The sequence below is a fragment of the Melanotaenia boesemani genome, chromosome 3 (assembly GCF_017639745.1).
Source record: "Melanotaenia boesemani isolate fMelBoe1 chromosome 3, fMelBoe1.pri, whole genome shotgun sequence".
Classification (NCBI taxonomy): Eukaryota; Metazoa; Chordata; class Actinopteri; order Atheriniformes; family Melanotaeniidae; genus Melanotaenia; species Melanotaenia boesemani.
In genome coordinates this window covers 9,751,210-9,765,921 of record NC_055684.1, presented here as the reverse complement: position 1 = coordinate 9,765,921, position 14,712 = coordinate 9,751,210, and positions in this window count along the sequence as shown.

Sequence of the window (14,712 nt, the reverse complement as noted above, 5' to 3'; positions counted from 1 at the left end):
GATTTTTTGTTTATATTTATCAGTAACTGCTTTTACACAGAAAGGTAAGAAGCACAGAAGGGAAATGAAAAATGACTGTAACAAAAATAGAAAGGATTTTCGTCAGTAGACATGATTAATTTCTGTCTGTTTTAGACGAAATTAAAACAGGGAAAATGACTCTTGAAACGTCTGCCTGTAAATAGTTTCTTTTTAAAATGCAAGTGAATCCACAAAACAAACCAAATTGTCCAGGTAAATATTAATTATACATTTAACATTATCTGCTTATAAACAGCTAATAATAAGTTGTTTTATTTCAGTAACCAGGCATGTGTCTTATATACCTCATGCTTTGAGGATAATTTCTTCCCATCAAAGAAACCTTTTTTTCTTTTTCTTTATTTAAGTCAAAGAAGAAAAGATCCTCCCATCAAGCATTTTTTTAATGGTTGCCCTGGGGTTTTTTTTGCTGCTTCACGGAAATTCTTTGAATGATGAAGGCTTCCGGTAAAGTCCCTCCCTCCCTCCCTCCCTCCCTCCTTTCCATTTCCCTTTTCACTTTTCACTTTTCACTTTTCCCCTTTTTTTCCCCAGATGATTTCACTCTCTTATCTGCTATGTATGGAAACAGCTTGTTTTGTCAGAGTGTTCCTGTGTTTCCTTTTACTTTCCAGGTTTTTCACCATGATGAATCATCACTGGTTTCCCTTTTTCTCCCTAAGATGAACTTTGAGTTCCTCTCGGCTGAAACAGAACTGAAATGCAAAAGCTCTTCACACTGTTTCCGTCTGAGGTTCCATCTGTTGAGAGTTTAGTGGTTTTAAAAGAACTAAAACTTCACTCTGAATACTAATGAAAAACAAACTGAATTTACATGTAAAATTGGTCAAATAGTCTGTAAACAGAACTGCTGTTGTGGCTGCAGACGTTGATTCTATGTTCTATAATAATGTTGTTAATAATTAATGGAAATTTCCTGGAGTGATTTTTTTTTCTCAGAAACACTTGTGGGGACTTTCTCCTCATTCAAAAGTGTAATGCTCCATTAATCCCAAAATATCAGGAAATACACAGATAAGAAAAGGTATACGGGGGAAAACCCAAGACAAAGCTATTGTGTGTGTGTGTGTGTGTGTGTGTGTGTGTGTGTGCGTGTGTGTGTGTGTGTGTATGTGTGCAAAATTAGTTTTACATGCTAAATGAAATGTCCTGAGCAGCATATTAGCTTCATGAGTTATATATTATATATGAGTGTTATCTTATTTCCACGGAAGGAAATGAAGTGTGTGTGTGTGTGTGTGTGTGTGTGTCTGTGTGTGTGTGTGTGTGGGGGGGGGGGGGGGGGGGGTATTCTGGAGGGACTCTGCGTTATAACTGATGACATAGAAAAGGGAACATGATATAAAGTTAAAGTCAGGAGTTGTTGTGGGTGTATTGTTTGTGTTCACCTGATCCATCAATCATCTGAGTCACCACAGGATTACAGGATTGCATCAGGTTATTTTTCAACAATGTTCTTTTTTTTTTTTTTTTTTTTGGTAATACAGTCACATTTACACTCACCAGCTACTTTATCAGGTCCACCTGCTAGGAATAGGTTGGGCCCATTTTTCTTTCAGAACTGCCTTAATTCTTGGTGTCACAGATTCATCAAGTTGTTGGAAACATTCCTCAGAGATTTTGCTCCATGTTGACATGACAGCATCACACAGCTGCTGCAGATTTGTCGGCTGCATTCGTGATGAGAATCTCCTGTTCCACCACATCCCAAAGCTGCTCTGTTGGACTGAGATCTAGTGATCCAGTGAACTCATTGTCATGTTCTAGAAAACAGTTGGAGATTTGAGCTTTGTGACATGGTGCAATAACCTGCTGGAAGTAGCATCAGAAGATGCTACACTGTGGTCGTAAAGAGATGGACATGGTCAGCAACAATACTCAGGTAGGCTGTGGTGTTTAAACAATATTTAAACAATAGTTTAACAATATACCATGGTGGTACTAAGCGGCCCAAAGTGCGCCAAGAAAACATCCCCAACACCATTACACCACCTGTAGCCTGAAGCTTTGATACCTGGCAGGATGGATCTATATTTCCATGATGTTTCCACATAATTCTGACCCCACCATCTAAATGTAGAACTGAAATGGAGACTCATCAGACCAGCAACGTTTCTCCATCTTCTGTTGTCCAGTATATGTATAATTTTTCCATTACAAGTGTTGGTGAGTCTGTGTGAATTGTAGCCTCAGTTTCCTGTTCTTAGCTGACAGGAGGCACCTGGTGTGGTCTTCTGCTGCTGTAGCCCATCTGCTTCAAGGCCGAACGTGTTGTGTGTTCAGAGATGATATTCTTCATACCTTGGTCGGAATCAGTGATTATTTGATTTCCTGTTGCCTTTCATTCATCTCCAACCAGTCTGTCCATTCTCCTCTGACCCTAGAGATGATTGTGTGTGAAAATCCCAGCAGATCTGCAGATTCTGAAATACCTAATACTGAAATACTGAGACCAGCCTGTCTAGCACCAACAACCATGACACGTTCAAACTCACTTAGTAAATCCTCCAATACATGCTGACAGACTTTCTACCAAACACAAGAAGATCCACTGTATGAGTAATTGGTTTAAATGTTGTTTATAATTTTGTATTCTCTATTTAATTAATGTTTTCAAGGAGGTGGCCTTCCTGGTGAAGGCTTTAACGAGCCCCTGCTGCTTGGTTAGAACCAGTAGTTATTTGAATTCCTGTTGCATTTCCATCATCTACAACCAGTCTGACTATTCTCCTCAGACCTCTGATATCAATTATTATTTTTTGTTTATGTTTTTTGGGTTCTTTTTTAGGAAGAACCCACGAGAATCATGCGATCGTCATGCAGTCACTCACAGGAAAAATGAAACACTGAAGTGAATAAAAACAAAGTCCAACTTAACGTTACCTCGTGATTTTATGTTTCAGTTGACATTTAGAAAATGTCTCGTGATAACAGAGAGACGAGAAGTGAAAGACAAAGCCGGTCAATCTCCCCCTGATTTAGAATAAACCCAGGATTGTAAATAGAAAATAAAAACCACAGAGTCACTGCTGAATGTTGGCACTATGTCAGAAACAGGAACTGAAAAGTGACCTATCACTCAGGAATCGTGAAGTGAGTCTGAGGGTAAAATTATGCAAAGAAACATGTAAAAACACGGTGTAGCAGGAAGTGAATCATCTATGTTGGGATTCCTCTGAATTATTTGTTAAATATTTATGAGTTCATAAAATATAAAAACAGGTTTATGGAGTCACAGATTCAGTTCAGTCTGAGATGAATTATATGTCTGTCTGGAGGAGAGAGAGTGAAGAGAGGCAAAAAAGAGACAAAGATGCAAAAGATAAAGCAACAGCAACAACTGTAGAACTGAAAACAGAGAGACCAGACAAGAAAGAAGTGGCCAGGGGGCTGGACAACCCAGCCCCAAGTCCTCAGACTGGCAAAGGAGGTGAATCACTGTAGGCCACTGAGCAAGGCCCTTAACATATGGCAGCCCACTGCTCTCTAGTAAAATCTACACATGCATAAACAATAAAATAATAGTAAAAATACTATTACATATGTAAAGAAACTAAAAATTCTAAACATACCATAGCCTATATACAAAAACAAAGAAGAGAATAATCAGAAGCACCTACAAGAGGCCAAACAGAGACAAGCTGCAATCGTTATTGATAATCTCTGCTCTTTCCTTCGCCAGTGGTAGTCTGAGGAACCCAGGAGACCCAGGACTTTTACTGAAATCATTCAAAACACAGGAGGTGGAGATAGATTTTCAGTTACTCTACAATCTGTAAAATAACTCAACAAAACACACGTTGTCATGGACACCGGTACAGTCCAACACTGAAGCTGGATTTAAACATGTGCGGCGTCTGCGTGCGGAAAACTGTTTTGAACTCAAGTTTAGGGTCATGGTGTTGCGTTGCAGTTTCTCTTCTGCAGCATTGTACAAATTCAGGAGAACCTCCAGGAATCCAGAAACACGTAATCACAAACTGACCAATCACAAGGGAGTACTTCTACATAACCGCTCTGCATGGCAGGGGCGCACGTCAGGTCTGGAAGAGATGCATGACAAGCCTCCGTAGACCTCTTTGGAGCATGCAGTGGTGATGCCGTAACCGACCTTATGCAAACAAATTATATTTACATACATATGAAGGGGGTGAAACAAGTATAGATGAAATTGAATCAATTAAGGAAATAATTAATAAATGTATTAGAATGACACTGATGTTTCTAATAATTGGATATGATGTGTGTTATAGACGGGATGATCTCTATATGGGATTTAAGGTAAAAATAAGCTTATATCCACAAACCCTACACGGTCATTACTGCAGATTCTACTGTTGTTTTATGTGTGTAAGTTTTGTTTTAATTGGATATTTTGTTGGTTTGTTTTGTTTTTTGTTTGCTTTTTTTGAAAAAAAAGAGGGATAGGACTGAATAAATTAAGTGGTTAAAAAATAAATAAAATAAAAAAAAAGTTAACATGGCAGCATGACCTTAAGACAAGTAAAATAATATAAGTAAGGAATAAATGCTACCCTGTATTTCATTTCTAATTTTCCCACTTCCGAGAAGGAGGCAACATCTTGAAGTCAATGAGAAATGTTTGATTTCCAATGAAGCAAAAGGAAATGGTGTGTTATCACAGTTGTAAAAGCCAGAATTTCCAGTAGGTTAGATGTACACGAGCCACTGTCTTTCAAAAACTGCAACTGAAAGGAAGCTGCTTATTTTTATTCCCACAATCCCTGACATGATCTTAAAATATGTCTGAAAAAATTCATTTATATTTATGATCAGGGGGTCAAAATCCTTTTAAAGACATTTTAAGCTATAGCTATATCATTCTGAAGGGATATTCATATTCATGTTTGTTTGTTGTTCTTTTAGGTGTGAAACTTATTTTTCCCATTTGGGCTATGTGCCATCTTTATTTATTCTTCGTCAGTGACACATTTACTTATACTTACACACATTAACAAATCTTTCTTTACTTTACTCTAAATGTATTCAAATCGGCCTCGTTGTTGCAGAGATATACTCATTTTTAGTACGCTTGTACTTTTTTTAGTCTAAAAATAGGAACAGGATTCAAAGGATTAATGAAGTTCAAGGTGTCTTCATAGTAGAATTCCAACAAAGGGAATTTTCCACCTGTAAAAGTACTTTCCATCAGCAGCATTCCTTCCACAAGAAACAGAAAAATACAACAGAGAAGTAGGGCATTTAAATAAACAAACAAACAAACAAAAAAATTAAATGAATGAATGAATAAATAAATAAATAAATGAATAATATCATCAAGAGGAGCCTTGTACAAGGCTCCTACAAAGTGTACAAGGTGGCAAAGCAAATTTATTCGGCACGGCACAGAAGCCAGACCATCATTCTGCTGCTACCATGCTGGACAGGGCAAGTAAAAAAAAAAGTTTGTACAGCATTTGTAGTGATTACAGTAATGAGACCCTTTGGTTTGACCCCAACCCACTCATACTGTAGAGTTGGGCATCTTATAAAACAAATTAATGCTTCAGAGATAATCTGACTTAGTATTGTATCACTGAATAATACCTCAAATCCCGCTGATAATTGTCTTCTTTTTTTCTTATTTTGTTACTGTGCTGTATGTTGTCACAAATAATCTGTCATTTCTCTGCTTGGGATTGTTCTTTTTCAGCTGTATTGATGGTGTTAAAATGTGTCCCCAGTTTTATTTTATCTTATAATGTCATCCTGTTTTAGTTAATTTTATATGCTTAAGTTTAAAGAACTTTGTTACAGCTGTTTAAATTAATTTTGATTATGATCAGGTTTAGTATTTTAGATTTAAATGATGAACAGCTGAATGACTCTTGTAGGGTATTTTCACCCAGATCCTCAATTCTAGCCAAAAGGTGTGTTTGTTGAGACTTTCATCTTCTTCTGTAAAGGCTGCACATTCATTTTTATCAGCATTCTGCAGTTAATTTTCACCTAGAAAAAATGGCCTTTTTTTTTAAACATAAGTAAGTTTGTGTCAGTGGAAGAGTTCAAGTTTAGTCTTTGATTTTTTTTTATTTTTCATCGAGGACATCCAGACAAAACAGTTCAGAGGGCGTGAAGAAGAAATCCTGTCTGTGTGCTGATGCTGCCACCTGCTGGTCACCACAGGAAAGATGTTCACTTTACTCCAGAGAGCCAAACCAGGACCCCCGTTTATCAACGTTTTTAACCTGTGTAAATATAATGTGATCCGTTGACACTCAGGACCTGGTTCTGGTAGAGCCGAGAAACTGGAGATAGACAACACTGCTGGTGTTACAGCAATCTGAACACCCACAGATGTTCTTTATCTCCTCTAAACAATAATTACTGAAACTGCTGCCTAAGTCATTGTGGAAGTTGGAATCCTCTAGTGTAGTTATTGAACCTTGAACTTTATTAAAACTTTATATTGTGAATGTTAAAACGCTGCACATCTTTTCTGGTTCTGGAAGAACAAAGTTATGTTTTCTAATGCGGGAAAAATGTTAATATATTTATTGTAATATCACTAAATTAACTGTGTTCAGGCCACTGTTACTAAATGTTCATATAATTTCTTATGAAAAATAAAGCTTGTATAGGTGAACATATCCTACGAAATCCTGAGCCCATCAGGGAAATGATAAATCAATGGATGAAGTCTGTTGTGTTGTCGGCAAGACTTTTCTGGTTCTAAAGCAACAAAAAAAAAAAAAAAAAAAAAAAAAACAGAAAAAAAATTATTTTAATATTTTCATCATAATTTAAATTATTTAAGTGGTACACCATGAAATTTTTACCTCTCTAATAATATCTTATGTGTATGTGTTTAATGTCATCAGATCATTTTGTTATTAAATGTTTTTTATTGTTTATTTTTTATTGGTTTTTTTTACATAATCAGTTTGAACAAAAAGAACAACAAACACCTGTCAAAAAACCACAGTATCAAACAGTTGCCGATCTCCAAACACAGACAAGGAGGGAGGAAGGAAAAAAGGTTATAGTGCTACATATATAACGTACAGGGTCAGCTTAATCTCTTACTTGGTAAGGTCATTCTCAAAGAACAATAAGAATGGGCACCAAAGCCTACTAAACTTTTGTTCAGAGCCTTGAGTTGTATATCTAAGCTTTTCCACTTTCAGCTGTGCCATCAAGTCCATCACCCCACGCCTTTGAGAGGGAGCTTCAGTCTTTTTCCCACTAAGATGAGTCGCCGTGCAAGAAGTGTGGTGAAGGCCATAACGGAGGCATGGGTAGCTCAGATTTTGGAATTCTTATACCCCACACTGTTGCAGTGGTGGTGAAAACATCCTCCCAAAAGCCCTTCAACAATGGACAGGACCAGAACATATGACTGAGGGTGCCTGGATCACATTTACACCTTGGGCACTTGTCATCAGTTCCTGGGGAAAGTTTGGCGAGCTTGCTACTGGAATAGCGGCGTCTATGAAGCATCTTAAATTGGAGCAGCCCATGTCTGATACAGATGAAGTATGTACCAGCCAACTGCCCTCTTCCATTCTGCTGGGGAGAGACTCAATGCTATCTCCCACTGCCATTTTTTTTTTGTTTGTTTTTTTTAACTTGTCCTGTCCAGCATCATAGCAAGCAAAATGATAATCTGGTTGCTGTATCGTGCTGAACAAATTTGCTCTGCCAAAGGGAGGCCTATGGGTAAGGCTCCTCTTGATAATCTGATTAATTAATTTCTTTATTTACTTTGAATCACGGAATCTATGTAATCTTGCTGGACCTGACCGGAGGGGACAGAAAAAGATGGAAAATAGCAAAAAGAGCAAAAGGGAAAGAAGAAAGGAGACAAAAAGATCACAGACAGAAGGAAACGACCCTACAATCCACACCATCACCAGACAACAAACTGTTACACCTGTACATGAACACACCAGAAAATTTCCTACAACTTTTACAAAAAACAGAAACAGAAACACACACACAGAAAAAACAGAGCTGCTAGTCATTAGGAGTTTTTAAATAAAAACCAAATCAAAAAGACATAACAGCGACCAGATACTAACTCACAGGAAAAATAAAAAAAAGAATTATCTCTTAGTATAAACACCCACAGGAAAACTCAGTGTCTATGTCAGCATGCAGCGCATGAGGAATAAGGAGTGATCAGTGATGAAGAGTGGTGAGTGAGATCATGCAAATGCGACCACGCCTCTACAGAGGTCAGAGGCAGACCAGGGCCAGAGACCCGGGCCCTCAACAGCAGCCCCGGAGCACCAACCCAAGCTACCCCACCATGAAGACGACTCCAGCCCCACCCGAAGGGTGGCAGAGGAGGGCCCCAGCTAGAGCCCCCCCACGGTCTTAGGGCACAGGTCCCAGTGGGCCATGATCGGCAGCCGCCGGCCCCGCCAGGGACCGGCCACCCAGGGCAGCCCAAGCGAGGGGCCCAGGGCCCCAGGAGCCCAGAGGCGGCCGCCCCACCCCCCAAAGGCAGAGGGCCCGCAACATGCCTAGGAGGACCAGGCCCCCCCAGACAGCCACCCGGCGTAGGCCAGCACACACCCCGATGTTCCAGCCACACACCCCGGGAACCAGGGTGCCATCGACCCCCTCCCCCCACCCCCCACCTACTCCAATCTGCACCCCATGTAACCCCACACTCACACCCTCCCCTGTGCCCTGTGCGTCTCCCACTCCCATTTAATACGATCTAGAGGAGGCTGCTTCCCCTTGTAAGAGATCATAGTGGACACTGCACCTTTTTTAGGGAATCCTCCTTTAAACATTTCTTGAACCACTCAATTTGTGGAGTTTGGAGAGAAGGGGAAAAGTGTTTTTTGACAAAGTTATGAACCTGCAGATATCTGAAAAAAAAATGTAATTGTGGACAGTTGAATTTGATAATTGCTTAAATGAAATGAAGTTACCTTCTGTGAAGAAATCCCTGACCACACCCATACCTTTTCTGCCCAAAATCAAAAAGGTTGTGTCAATTAGAGATAGTGGGAAGAGGGCGTTTGCATAAATGGAGCCACAGGGAGGCCCTATCCGCACCCAAAGGGAATTCTTAGCTGCTTCCATATCTTAAGTGAGCCCTGAGTCACTGGGTTATGGCAGATTGATCCCTTACTGATTGGTGATAGAGCACAGATTAAGGGACTCAGTGCTATAGGGTTGTAGGAACATTGTTCCATAAGTGCCCAAAGGGCATTCGTTCCCCATCTGGAGGCTGAATCAGAAAGTGTAATTTAGACGTTTTAGCTGCCCAGTAATAATACATGTAGTTTGGCATGGGCCACTCTCCCTCCTCCCTCCGTCTTTCCAGGCACTTCTTTCTGATACGCGGTATCTTCTTATTCCAAACATACAGGGAGGTAGCTTTATCTAGTTCGTTAAAAAAGAAAACAAAAAAGAAAAAAAAAACCCAACCAAACACACACACACACACACACACACACACACACACACACACACACACACACACACACACACACACACACACACACACACACACAAAAACACGACTTTGCTATAAATACAGGAATGATTTGAAAGAGAAATGAACATCTTGACCAAATTTATGCATCCTGCCATTGATGGGAAGACTTAACCAACGGTCCATGTCATTTTTGGCCTCCATCCAAGCTGGTTTCAAGTTATGTTCAAAGAGGTTTGGCCACTGATACACCAAAATAAGTATATTTGTCTTTGCTTACCTTGAATGGGTAAATGTCCAATGCTATATGATCAGCTTTCTCATTAACTGAAAAAAAATCACACTTTTTGCAATATTTATTTTATATCCTGAAAATAAACCAAAATCTGTTATAATTATCATAGCAGTTGGAATGAAATCATAGGTACTGGACAGAAAAAGGACTTCATCAGCAAGCTTGTGTGTATACACACATGGACAAAATTGTTGGTACCCTTTGGTTAATGAAAGAAAAACTCACAATGGTGACAGAAATAATTTGAATCTGACAAAAGTAATAATAAATAAAAATTCTATGAAATTTAACTAATAAATGTCAGACATTGCTTTTCAACCATGCTTCAACAGAATTACTTAAAAAAAACTCATGAAACAAGCCAAGACAAAAATGATGGTCCCCTTAACTTAATATTTTCTTGCACAATCTTTTGAGGCAACCACTGCAATCAAACGACTCCTGTAACTGTCAATGAGACTTCTGCATCTCTCAGCAGCTATTTTGGCCCACTCCTCATAAGCAAACTGCTCCAGTTTGAAGGGAGCCTTTTCCAGATGGCATGTTTCAGCTCCTTCCAAAGATGCTCAATAGGATTTACAGTAGGTCAGGCCTCATAGAAGGCCACTTTAGAATAGTCCAATATTTTCCTCTTAGCCATTCTTGGGTGTTTTTACACGTCCAGGGAGGTTGGCTACAGTCCCATGGACATCGGCGTCGCCAGTCCCCCTTTACTTGGGCACGTGACCCAGTATAAAATGCTACGATTAATTTTCAACAATAAATATTTATCATACATTAACTTAGATAATTCAGATGGGAAAAGTTATAGATATATAAGATATATTTCAACTCAAACGCGTAGTAAGAGCTTTAACTGCAAATAGAGGATCCGGCTCAGGAGTGCACTACATGTCACTGTGCACAAGCAGCAGGTGAACCACACACACGTCACGCAGCTCTTCGATGTGTCGGTTGTGGTGAGCACAAAGCGCAGTTTGAGGTCTCGTAACATGTCACAAAACAGTCAATTTTATATCATTTTTAAAAATGAAACCAAATGACCTTATACTAACTGAAACATATCATCGCGTGACTTCTGTAGATGGATATCAGGAAATTCTTCACCCGAAGCAGAGACAGGGATTCAGCAAGGAGAGATGAGAAAGAGGGAGGTAAGATCGCGGTGAAATCAGTTTTAGGTTGGATATTCAACATATGTTTGCATTGGCTCTGCCAGTTTCTCGTTTAGGGACCATCAGCAAATGACAGACTTTCCGTGAAACGGAAATTCTCATAAAGGACATAAAACAACATTTTCATACTAAAGAAAAGTGGACTTCTGACATAAACAGAGAGAAATAACATTTTTTTTTTTTTTTTTTTTTGGTTTTCATACAGCGTACCAAAGCTTTTGAATTGCTTCATATTTTAATTGAAATTTTAATAATTTCTTGAGAGAGAGAGAGAAAAAAATCCAATAGCTTCTAAATAAAGTGACCCAGTCATAACAAAGCAAAGCTGAATTGAAGCAGATGACCATCCAAATGAGACACATCTCTTCCTGACTTTCTTAAAGCTGAGTCACATTCAAGTGATTGACCACTTTGTGGAATTGAAAAATAGGCAGTGTGCTTTAATGCTCAAAAATGAAGCAAACTGTTCAGAATGAGTTGAACTTTTACCCTGAAAACCAGGTAATAACAACTACTATGGAATGTGTATGAAGAGAGTTCTGACTTGCCATTGTTTGTTATGGCATTTATGCTTTTGCGGCTGTTGAAAGTGTTCATGTTTGTTGAAATAAATGTGTTCTTACACTCAATATCTCAATTAGTATTTCCATAGGAATGTGGCAGTGGCACAGAGCAGTGTGTGTGTGTGTGTGTGTGTGTGTGTGTGGGAGATGGGGGTATGTGGTAGGGGGTCTGTGCCCCAGTAGAGCTTTATGCCTAGCAACATCCCTGCCCATCTTAAATTTCTGAATAATATGTGCAACTGTAGTCACAGGAACATCAAGCTGCTTGGAGATGGTCTTATAGCCTTTACCTTTAACATGCTTATCTATAATTTTCTTTCTAATCTCCTGAGACAACTCTTTCCTTTGCTTCCTCTGGTCCATGTTGAGTGTGGTACACACCATGTCACCAAACAGCACAGTGACTACCTGTAGCTTATATATAGGCCCACTGATTGATTACAAGATTGTAGACACCTGTGATGCTAATTAGTGGACACACCTTGGATTAACACGTCCCTTTGGTCACATTATTTTAGGTCTTTTCTAGGGGTACCATCATTTTTCTCCAGGCCTGTTTAATGAGTTTATTTTTTTTAATAATTCTGTTGAAGCATGGTTGAAAAGCAACGTCTGACTTTCACTGGTTAAATTTAATAGAAGTTTTATTTATTATTACTTTTGTCAGATTCAAGTTATTTCTGTGACCATTGTGAGTTTTTCTTTTCATTAACCGAAGGGTATGGACAAGCGTATAACAGGTCCACCCGGAACAGGTTGACGGTCGGAGACTGTAAATGATGGCCTGTGTCATTGTCGCAGGAAGACAGTTGATCCTGAAGGCTTCATCATAAACTTTACATAATAAAGGGAGCTAATTAGTCGAGAAAGTCCAATAGAATTCAGTTGGGAAGCTTTACCAGACTTCATTTTCCTAACTGCCAGTTTTATTTCCATTAGCTGTATGCCACTCTCTAAACTGTCTCTGTCTACTGCACTCAGAACAGGAACCCTGACCCTGCCAGTGTCTGTTCACATGCTTCAGAGGTGTACAAGTCTTCAGAGAAATCCTTAAACTGTTTGCTAATTGGGAGTTTGTCTGTGATAATGTTAGTCTTTATCATTGTCATCAGATCATTTTGAATGAAACCTAACCACTGACTCTTGGATAGCTTCATTTAAAAGATTGAAAAGATGATTAAATGATTGCTGTCTGCTATTATTAGGCTGCTTTCCATTTCAAAATACTATCAGCCAGCAGTATTAGAAGCTTCACAAGCTTTGTCTACGTCTATTTCAGGAATATAAAGGAGTTTTTTATTTTTATTATTTTTTTTCCAGTTTACAAACATCCAATAAATCCAGTATTTTGACATGGTTTTTATGTCACAATGGTGACTTGAAATTACACGTAGCTACCTACAGGTATAGCTGAAAAGCTGTGTGTGTGTGTGTGTGAACTACTGTTATAAAGCATGATCAATATGGGGTTACAAAGGTTTTTATAGACCACATCCCTCATTGAACCCTGCTTTACTTTCACTGACAACAAAGAAAAGATGTTCTCTTTAAGGCATTTTCAGCAAATCAACGATTTGAAGCTAAAGTTGATAAAATATAGTGCATTTAAAATATTTCAGAACATTTTATTCCACAACTTATCACAACAAACCTTTTTGTTTCATACATTTAGCTGGTGAAATCTGCCTGTCTATGTCTCCCAAAGCTTGGACAGACATGACAAAATAGAAATAGGCCTAGATCAGTTAGGGTCAGCTTGGTCCCTGACATAAATCAGCACTACTGCTGAGTTCCAGATGGAAGGGATTTCGGCAGTGTGTAAGAACAAGTTAAAAATATCTGCGATGGGAGCTGCAGTGATGGATCAAGCTCATCCGACCCTGCTGGCTTTTTGGGGCCCAACATACACCATTAATCCAAGACTTCACACTCAAAGACTGCTCGTAAAATGAAGCTACGAGCTGGGAGGAGGCTGGTGTGAACAGGCAAATGAGCAGGTGGTGGGATTTGCCAGTGATGAGACAGCATTTGCTGATTCAAAAATAGAACATGAAATTATAAAATGCTTATTGCAAAGGTGGGAATCTTGGAGCTGGCAGTGGCTCTGACTCCAGCATGGGATTGGGTCCCTTCTCTGCCACAAGTTCCTCATCCAAACCCAGCAGCATGTCAACGTCTGATATACAGAGGTACTCAGTCTGGAGGGCTTTTTTCAGGAAGGTGACTCCAATGGAGACTGTTTGGCAGAAGGATGACAGACATGATATGGATGTATTCAGGGGCTGACAGACTGGTTTTACAGATAACAGCTTTATCATGTTCAGAGCTACCATCAGCTTGTCCCATACAGAAGAAGGACCTGCCATAAACTCATATCCCCTCTAGGTGAGATGTGCCTCCACAAAATCCTCCTAATACTGTAAATTTCAATTAACTGGAGGTCATGCCACTTGGCGACTTAAGCAATACTGAGATTAAAAATGAATTTCCATTTGCATGGTCAGTTTCTGGTTTACGTGTCTGGGAGTTAAGGTTCCTCCTGTTTTGAATGAGCTGTGAAAATTAAATTTCATCCCAGTCTGTGATGCAACTAAAAAAGACTTGGAACGCTGGCAAAATCTTCCTTTGTCATTTATTTTGGTTGAATTAGTCTTATTGAAATTCACCCGTCTTCTATAACCCTTGTAGATGCTTCTGCTGTATTTAAATGGAAATTGTATAAGATTTTCTGTTGTTTACTGGCTAAAATTGATGTCTGCATTTGTGTTATCATTGGTGTATTATAATCTCTGCTGATGATCAGACACATTTTTGTAAGCAAAGAATTTTAGATTTGTTTATACATATGACAGGTAAGCTTGTAACTACAGCCACCAGCAAGGGACAAATAGCACCAATGTGGAATCTCTGTGAGCCACCGCACAGTGATTAAAAGGTTTGGATGCTGAAGCTGCCAGCTTTTCATCAAAAAGTAAGTCAACAATACTGCCTAAATTAGCCTAAAGCTAAATTTTTTTATTCAGTTTTGTTAGACAGTGATGCTCGTTACCATGGGCAGCATAACAGTAGTTCCTGCTAAAATACATCAACCTTGTTGGTGCAGAAGTGAATGTTTACATACTTTCATAGTCATTAACACAGACTTTCACCCGTGGTAAAGCCAGACTAAAAACTGGTGGAAATAAGCTGACTTTTACTGTGTCAAAAAGCTGGTGCCGTGTC